This window comes from Typopeltis vanoorti, chromosome 11 (genome assembly GCF_054136105.1).
Source record: "Typopeltis vanoorti isolate ZY-2024b chromosome 11, IOZ_Tvanoo_1.0, whole genome shotgun sequence".
NCBI lineage: Eukaryota > Metazoa > Arthropoda > Arachnida > Uropygi > Thelyphonidae > Typopeltis > Typopeltis vanoorti.
The window spans coordinates 107,841,709-107,851,901 of record NC_143559.1 but is presented as its reverse complement, the minus strand read 5'-3'; the positions used below and the strand labels follow the sequence as shown (position 1 = coordinate 107,851,901).

The following is a 10,193-nucleotide window of genomic DNA, read 5'->3' as shown; positions in this document are numbered from 1 at the left end:
GTTTACAGGTCTCACTATGCAAAAAATCCTGAGTGCATCACTGCTTATGGTACTGTTATTTTCAATTCATTTTATGTTAATTTGTATCAGCAGCCAGGAAGAAGCATTCAAATGTCAGTTAGCAAAACTTGTTGATTATATTTTCATTAGAGGGGTGGGGGGGAATCACATTTCTCCAAAGGCAACATTATATTTCACAGATGAAACCTACTTCCGTTTTTTTTTTCTATTGATTTCAGTAAGTGCTTATTATTTTTAATTAAAGCTAAATTACACCAAACAATTGTTTTGAGGGCGCTACAGAAAAATTTTACTGGCATCAATTTTCGTTGATGATTGTTATTGCGTAGTCTTGTATCGTTCTGTGCGCGCGTTCGGGTTCTTTTGAGAAGTTTTGTGTGATAAAACCTGTAATCCTTCAGAGAGTTGATTGATTTGTTCTGATAGTGTAATGGCTACACCTAATAGTCTAATGGCATCATTATTAGGTCGTAATTGGTGGGATGTCTGGCATTTTCCGCCTCGCCTCATTGATCAGCATTTTGGCCTTGGCATGTTAGATGAAGAACTGTTCCCACGTAATCCTTATTTGAGCTTATATTCTACCACTGGTTCTTTTATCTCTGGAGATAAAAGAGACGTATCTGAAGAAAAAAATGATACCGAAGAATTTAAGGTAATGTTAGATGTAAGCCACTTTTCTCCTGATGAAATATCAGTGAAAACTGTTGACAACAGTGTGATCATCCATGCTAAACATACAGAGAAAGAAGATCAGCATGGTTTCATTTCTAGAGAGTTCACCCGACGTTATATTTTACCATCTGAAGTGATTCCGGAAACTATATGTTCTATTTTAGGGCGCAACGGCATTCTTACAATCTATGTACCAAAGAAAACAGAAGCGAAGAAGGATAAGGAAATAGTTATTCCTGTTGATATGGAAGATGCCCAGCCTGCTAAATCAGAAATGCAGGAAAATGCTAACATCTGGAAAGCAGAGTAATAGAACTGATAAGTGCTAGATGTTACAAGTTGTTTAATTAGTTCTACTTGCATATAAGTTTGCATTTTATGTAGTACGTTTTGTAATACTATAAAATATATTATGCTGTTGTTGTTGCCACCATATCTATAACAAACAATGTGGTCATTCATTGTATTGCGTTTTCATAGTTCTCAATAAACATATTTCTAAATAAACAGAGCATTTTCATTAGTATATTAGCGAATAAAATTCACAAAGAGTTATAGTAAATACGAAATTAAATCTATGCTTGGGGAAATTTGAAAAGTTAGCTGGCGCATGTTAACATAATTGTTATAAAATGAGGCATTAATTTTTTCTATAAATATGTTAATGCTTCATTAAAAATTGTATTGAAAATTTAATGGACAAACTACTTCAAATCACACTTGTGCCACTTATAATCAGAAAAAAGATATGAAGTTGCAGTCAATATGGGAGCAGATTTGCGACGAGCAGATATAATAGCTCTTACATTGTAAATGTCTGGTTTGTGTTCTCTATGAAATGAATTAGTTTGAATACAGTTATTATAAAGTAATGCTTGATTACAATTATATCGAAAATTAAATGCTTAGCTAAGAATTTTAAGTCATTTTACATGTTTATTAAGCATGTTAAGCGCACTTGAAACACATAATTAGCAAACGCAAAAAAAAAAAAAAAAAAAAGGTGAAATACCATATTGGAGCAGTATAGCGGGGGGGGAGATGAACTTGGTGTACGTGCGCGCGTGTTTACAGCAAACAGATGAAACATGGCTGTTACAAATTTTAAATTGTAAATATATAGTAAATTTTAATGCCTGTGTTGCGTATAGCTCAATATTGCAAGCGTTTTTTTTTTTTTTTTTTTTTTTTTTTTTTTTGTGATTTACAACCGAACGCCCAATGTATATGTTAAAATAAATTTAGATCAGACGAGAAGAAAGAAATTGGGATGGATATTCAAAATAATATTTATGCATATCGAGAAAATCAAGAATCTTTAATGTTAATTCCGTGATGCTGCGGTGCAATTGTAATGACAGCCAACATATCGCCGCACGAGTCAAGTAAACAAACGTAGATTTAATCGACCAGTATTAGCCGAATTTCGTCGCAATACTTGTTTTGGAGTTGTCCACTCTTGAACATTAGCTTCCAGCGATTCTTCGCGAAATAATTACTGGCTAGTGGCGTAGGAACTCTTTGGCATTGGAACCGTTGCCAAGGGGGAGTCAGTATCAAAAAGGAGACAGTAGCCGGATATATCAGCCAATTATCGAAATTTGCCAAAGGAGCTAAAAGCGTAGCTATTACGTTCATATGAAGCATAATGCATAATTAATCATGCAAATATTTTGAGTCTCTAATATGGTTAATAATTGTTTTAGGTTTCGAACCAGCCAAGTGTCATAATTCGGTTTAATACTATTGTAAAGATGACGAAATTATAATAGTTGCTGTTCGACTTTGATATTTTTGACATTAAGTAAATATTTATTGTTTTCATTCTCCTTTTCTAGCTTAATTTGGTTGTTGTCATATTACTTAAAATGCACTTTAGTTAACCGATACGGTTTTGGCATTAATAAATATCTAGCACTCCGTAGTTTTTGCAGTAATTGCCGTTATTAGAAATGTATTTTTGGTATTAATACAAGTTAGCTATTGGCCAGTCAATGTATGTTTCAGAAGCCTTCCGAGATATTAACGAAGTGGTACACTAAGGCTACGTCGCTGTTCTGACATATTGGAAACGTTAATCACTGCGATTTGTAATAGTTGGTATAAATCGCCATGTTTCGCGATATGGACAGTTACAAAAGATGACATCGGCGTTAGTTTATCTTCATCAGTGCTCTCTTTGTATGTGCATTACTATTAGATAAGCACTGCGACACTGCAGCACCCCCAAGGAAAAATTGAAAAATTTAAATTTTGTTTGTGTTTATAAATAATAACAACTTACAACATTATATAAATGCAATACAACATTTAAAGGTTACAGCTTATGTTTTGACATTGATTGAATAGTTAATAATTGGAATTGTTCGATTAACGCTTTAGATTACAAAACAGATACACTGCGATCTAACGCCGAAATTCGTTTGCGCTTGTCATTGCACGCTACGTCATTCAGATACTGCCCAAACGGCAGTGCATTTTTAGTATCCTTACGCACGTTATTTCTGTGAGATATGAAACGTTTATTATTGGTGCGTGTGCGTGGTGAACTATTTTTTTTGTAAATCTTATTTTATTTTGTTAAAATAACATATAATTATTTATATATTATAGATACAAGGCTGAATTATCACGAGCGTCACTGTTGAAAATATGAAAAGAATTACATTTTTTCAATTATCATTACACGAAACAAAAGCACTGCGATCTAACGTGGATATTCGTTTGTTCGTGGTGAGGATGAAATATTTTTAATAAAGCAATTTTTAATATGTAAATTTATTTATTAATAAATTCGTTACTGATTAGATTTTTTTTTTTTTTATATATGCAGCGCCCCCATTTAAAATTTTCACCAGTACTCGTATATAAGAATTTCATTAATTCGACATCAGTTTCTGATCTCGCCAGTAATAAAGCAGCAACTTCTTGTCTGCAAACGCCAGGAATCATGACATACGTTATGTACTAGAGCCACGCTCCGGTGATGCAGTAGTGAATCTATCCATCGCGATGTGGGTTCGATTTTTTTTAGGATGAGAGAATTTTTCGACTGTAAGTGAATTCGCCGATATCATACGAAGTTGCATCATTTTTCCTCTAAGAACCTCAAATTTTTATCCCACTAAACGAGCTAACGCCAAAGCAACATATGTAATTAACAACAGACATTATTAATTATTATTACGTGAGGGTAATGTACCGTACTCATGGCCCCCACATCCTAAAGCGGGATTTTTGGCGCTCCCCCCACCTGTCGCTCAGGACATTGCTATAAACTCTGCAGGATTTAAGATCAATTAGTTTACCTTGCGGTGTCGAGGGTCCATTGATCATCGGACCTCACTCCGTTTTTACAGGATAAGATGGTCAGCCTTATGCTCTGGTGTATCCTATGGCCTGTAGTGTTGAGTTCTCAAGACCAGTTTGCCTGCTTGCAGGATGAAAAACCCCAGAATAAACTGGGGAAAAAACCCTGTTGTCCACGCCCAAGACTGGCTAACTTGGTTATGGTTGAGGAAGATCCTTCAGCTCCTCACGTCACCGACGGGAATCGAACCTAGGACACTCCTTCCCCAGGCATATGGTTGCGAAGCGCATAGCCACTAGGCTAACCGCGCGGACGTACATAATACAAACTAATAATAATATTCAAAATTACTTCAAAGTATCTTTTCTAGCTTTTGTCGACAAATTTATCAACAATACCAGTAAAATCAACTCGCTTAGCCAAATCAATTTCGATGCACAAAACTGCTAGGTGATTAAGTCGTTCTTGGCAACTTATAAATCTTTTGGAATTCTCGAAAGCTGATAGTTCGTACTATCTCTTGCCGCATGTTGTCTGAGATTACTCTGGGCCAAGTACTAGGGTCATTATATATTTTGTATTAGATTTTTCAACAGGGCCTGCAACTGAAGCATTAATTGTATCATATTCTTCCATAGTTATTCCTTCTCCAGGTTTTTCACTTGCAGCCTTTTCTTCATTTGCAAGAGATTTCAATGTCTTCTGTTTGGATTTCAATGTCACAAACATTATCACCACCTTCACTATGATCAGTGCTGGGAACTATGTCCTTTTCGTTTTCAGATTTGAAAAATTTGGTTATGAATTGACGACCTCGCGATGCTTTCGATTCTCTCTCGGATTTAAGTTTCCTCTTCTGAGCTCTGTTTGTACTTTGAATCCGACATTGGGATTTTATTTATTTTAACTAGAACGTCTTTGCTTGCTTGAGAGCAATTTATTTAAATATTTTTAATATCTCAAATTTGTATGATCTGAAAAGAAATAATAATTAAATTCGTTTCATACAAAAAAAAATCATAACAGTAAAAAGCTTTATACTGTATTTTCTATTACTTACTAATAAGCAAAATTTTAATTCAAATAAGACAAATTCTTCTCAAATAAAGAATTATGTAGAAAATTTTCAGTTTCTTCAGATCAACTTAACCAACTAAAATTATCAAATAAAGGTTTTCTCTTTTACGAATAAAATAATATTCTCTCAGCATCCGTAGCGTAGGCACCGGTAGGGTAGTGCGTCCGTAACGTCGGCATTCGGGGTGCATAGAAAGCGAGACGGGCGAACGAAAACCGAAAACTAAAGTAACCATAAGTCTGAAAAGATGGATAATGGGTTGGAAACGATTGCAAAAGCTAGTGGTTCTTCTCGGCACATATTCATTCATATTTTATGAAGTTTCTTTTTGTCTTTTGTTAGTCTCACTTAACTGGCCGACATGACAAGACGGTTCCCCTAATTCCGGGCCCCCAGGCTAGAGCCTTGTCAGCTCTGCCCTTGTGTGTGAGGGCCATGACCATGCTGCACACGCAGCTCACCTTCTACGCTACTTAATTTTCCAATTACACACAGCGCCATCTTCCGCCTCCGTCACCACCAACAACAATAGTACGTTTTAACTTACTATAGTGCATGTGTTCTCATGGCAGATATCCCTGTATGTGGGATGAAAAACTGAGTTTCCGAAACACACACACACACACACACACACACACACACACACACACACACACACACACACACACACACACACACACACACACACACACACACACACACACAACATATAATACTATTACGGGGGAAGATGACGTTGTGCGATAGTGGATGAACTGCGTTGATGTAGTTTTAAAGTAACGAAGACGGTGGGTTTTACGAAGTGGACTTCCTCCCACGATGAGTCCTTGGAAGTGCCAAGAAATATTATTATTATTATTATTATTAATAAAATAACTGTAGACTTATATGAGAGATGCTATTTTTTTCCCACTTTGGAAGCTCGTTTTTTTTTTTTTTTGTCTTTGTAGAGCAGACAAAATGGCTCTGAAAACAAAAGACAGTTGAAATCTTGAAATCATTATCATCTATAAGAGTTTAGTGTAATTTACAAAAAAAGTTTTAAACAGCAAACAGTTTTCTGATTGAAAACCATAATGCATCACACACTGTGAATAGCTTTTATAGTAAAGTAAAATTTTAAAGTAAAGTAAAGCAAAAGCTTTTATAGAATAGTAAAATCTGTTAGAAAATACAAATGAGTGTCTTGTTCATTTCAAAGGGTGATACAACTGTTCAGAAAGTTTCATCCTTTTTATTTATTTGTTTTAATTATTTATTTATTTAATAAATGCAAACTTCATTTAATAACACAAACACAAGAAATAATTATTTATTAATGGCTTTTTATCACTGTTCGCGTTGCCTTTGAACATATAACATTTCTGACTAAATGGGTGAAGCAAAATCGCTTTTCATATTCCCCTTTGTCTGTAATGAAAAAACTTTGAATGGAGTGTTTGTGAGCTATATGCTCTCCCATTAAGGGCAGTGAAATTAGCTGTGTTCAGCTGAACTTAAGATAGACTTTGGTCTTTTATATTTGTAACTTTCCGCTTCATTATATTCCGAGGATTCCTTGATTAACGGGTTTGTGTGGTTGCTTGAATTGGGAAAGAGCTTCTCAGCTAGATCTAGGAGAAGGGAAGAGATATAAGGATATTAACTTCTCTATGGATCTGGGAGTTTCTAATAAACCAAGGAGCATCCAGAATCATCCTCAGGTACTTATTTTGTAATCTCTGAAGTTTCAGAATGTTTGAATTTGCGGTGTGGCTTCATGCGGGGGATGCGTAAGTGAGACGAATTACCATCTTGTAAATTGTTAATTCTGTTTGCATTTCCAGTTTACTTTGTCTGTTGATCATAGGGTAGAGCGTGCTAAGACTTTGGATATCTTTGAGGTAATGTAACTTATATGTTTGCTGAATAGGAGTTTACTATCAAGAATCACTCAATGATATTTAACTTCAGTCTGCCATGTAATCTTCACTCCCAATAAATAAATATCCTCCATGGTATGGATTTTCTTTCTAGTAAACAGTATGGCTGAGCTTTTCTGGGGGTTAACTTGGATCCTCCAGTCTGCCATCCACTTTTCTAAAATGTGTATGTTGGTCTGAAGTCTTAGTTGCCAGTTTTGGACTCAGAGATCTTGCCATCAGTGCAGTATCATCTGCATATAATGCAGCGAATGTTGTTCTTGGGTTCAGAGGGATATCCTCTATGTACATTGAGAACAGGAGAGGGGCCAGAAGAAATCTCTGAGGTACACCTGCCCAGATCCTGCGTCTGCTCGAAACCGTTTCGCCGACCCTGACCTGCATATATCTGTCTTTCAGGTAAGAGTGTATTATTTTTATTAACTTGATTGTCAAGTTAAATTTTATCAGTTGGTAGAGAAGGCCTTGATGCCATACTTTGTCAAACGCCTTCTCTGCGTCGATGAAGATGGCAGCTGTATTGAGTTTCCAGTTATAACCTTTAGTAATGATTTCTACCAGCCGGTGTACTTGTTAAGCTACTATAGGCCTTAGGGAAGCCGAACTGTTCATTAGGCAAAGTTCCTAACTTACCTGTTTCTGCTTGGAATCTTGAAAGAATCACTTTCTCTGTCACCTTTCCTAGGCTTGACAATAGGCTATCGGGTCTGTAGCTTTCAGAAAGGTGAAGATTTTTTCCTGTCTTTTTCAATGGCATGATGGTGGCTGTTTTCCATGTAGTAGGGAAATGCTGGAATCTAAAGATGGCATTTGTAATGTTGACGAGATGGACTATGGCCTTTCTTGGGAGTAGTTTTACTATTCTCTTAGTTATGCCATCCGGTCCTGGAGCTTTTTTACTGTTTAGATGGCAGATGATATTTATCATTTCTGCCGGATTTGTAGGAGTGATATGTTCGGAGTTAACAGTGTTCTGTCTTAAGGTTGTCCTAACATGTCGATGAATCTTGTACATAAGGTTGATATTTAGATTTGTATAAGATGGATTGTACCGAGATTCAAGGTTATCTACTAGTGCTTCAGCTTTCTCTTCATCTTTATGAATTGTCCCTTTCTTGGTTTGTATAGGAGGTATGAGTTGCTTTTTGGTACGGATCGCTCTTAAGAATTTCCATACAGAATGATTTTCACTATTGATGTTAGCAAATTTGGTTTCCTATTGATGGTTTCAGTGTTTTTGAAGAGCTTCCCTGACCTGCCTGTTTAGATTGTTCAATACTGTTTTGTCTTGTGGAGCACTGGTATTGTGGTATCTCTTTCTGGCTCTATTTTTTGCTCTGATTAGCTCCATGATTTCTTCAGGGATACAGTTAGTTGGCTGGAAGACAGTGGATTGTCTGACTGATTCTATTGCTTTCTGAATTTGTAGAGTTAGGTTATTTACTGCTGAGTCTATCTCTTCCTTTTTACTGATGTTGAGCACCAGACCAATATGATCGGGAAGAACCTTGGCTAACTTGTCTCATGGTATGAATTCGTGCAGAGGACAGAATTGATCTGATGAACCTAGATTTAGCACTATGGGACTGTGATCAGAAGATAATTCGTTAGCTGATTCCAATTTGAATTGGTATCTTATATTTTTAAAGATGACAATGTCGAGTACATCCGAGCTACCTGAAGGGCTGAAGTGGGTGGGCTCGGTAGGACCGGCCACAACAACAGAGTTGAGCATTCCAAAGTTGAATAGTGTGTGGCCTTTGGTCTTAGTTGATGAGCTGTTCCAAGATGTGTTTTGAGTTGAGGTCTCCTGCTATTATTATGGAGTCATTTGGACCAAGTATGGAGTCCAGATTCGTTATCAGCAGAGGAATGCTCAGAGGATTATAAGCAGCATAGATCTTGAGACTCCGAGCTTTGCAGGTATGTACCTCCACACCGGTGACCTCCAGGTTTACTGTTTGGGGCTTGTCTATTGAAAAAAAAATCAGCTAATGCCTTTTATTCCGTAATAGGGAATAGGTGAGGCCTTATCTAGCTTTTGGAGACTGAGTGGGCAATTCAATCTCCACCGGATCCCAATCAGAGATAGCTGGCCCATGTCTATCACTAATTATAGCACCCACCGATGAAGCGGCTGGCAAACAAGTGCTGCAATCTCTTGGACCTAACCCTAACAAGAATAACCATTTTATTCACTAATAGGGAGTAGGCGAGGCCTTTATACCCTATCTAGCTTTTGGAGACTGAGTGAACAGTTCAATCTCCACCGGTAGCCAATCAGAGATAGCTGGCCCATGTCTATCACTAATTACAGCACCCACCAATGAAGAGGCTGGTAAACAAGTGCTGCCATCTCTTGGTACCTAATTCTAACAAGATATGTCACTGTCTGAAATAATGTGGGTACTACAGTCGATTTTCTTGTGTTTACTGGGAGAAAAACCCGAGTTTCCAGGAGAAAAAAATCTGCTTGCCCGTGCCAGAGATCGACTAACTCGGGAAAACCGGTCGAAGATAGGCTTAGAAAAAGTTCTTCCAATCAGCGACTAGACTAGAACCTAGGTCTAACTTCGAACCTGCCAAGCGCAGAGGACGCAAGCGCCACTTCCACTGAGCTACACAGGCCTTTGTCTATTGTATTATGATTCAAATAACTCTTAATATATATGGCTGTGCCTCCACCTCTTGTGCCAATTCTGTCGTTTCTGTACATAGTATATCCATGGATTTTTGGGTTATTAGCTGGTTTAAATATGTTTCACCAATTAAGATGATATCAGCACTGAGAAGAGTTGCAAATTCTTGAAGTTCCAAGACCTTGTTCATCAATCCATTTGCATTCCATGCCATTATCTTAAGAGCTTTTGTTTGAATTTTTTACTGATGACAGAGGGCTGTTATAATGGTTTGAGTGCCTTGCAGGAATCTCTTTCAGGAAGATGGTGAGGGGCATGTCTTGCTGAATTCCTGCAGCATGGTGGCAAGTGAGGCTGTTAAAACTGATGTTAGGTTGGAGCTTTCTAGCTCGAGAGATGTAGAAGGCTTAGTTCTTGTTTTGGTTATGGTTGTTCTTTCCTGTGAGGTTGAAGGTGAGGTGTTTCGGACTGAGGGACGATCTACTTGGTTGCTTAAAACGTTGTTACGTGGAGGAGCAAGATTGACATTTGTTGATCCTCGATTTTTT

General features: G+C 37.2%; 1 pseudogene; it reads left to right on the top strand.

The window, feature by feature from the left end:
- Positions 1 to 451: 451 nt before the first annotated feature.
- On the top strand, positions 452 to 1,006 carry LOC150101921 (alpha-crystallin A chain pseudogene; annotated as a pseudogene).
- The last annotated feature ends 9,187 nt before the right edge of the window (positions 1,007 to 10,193 follow it).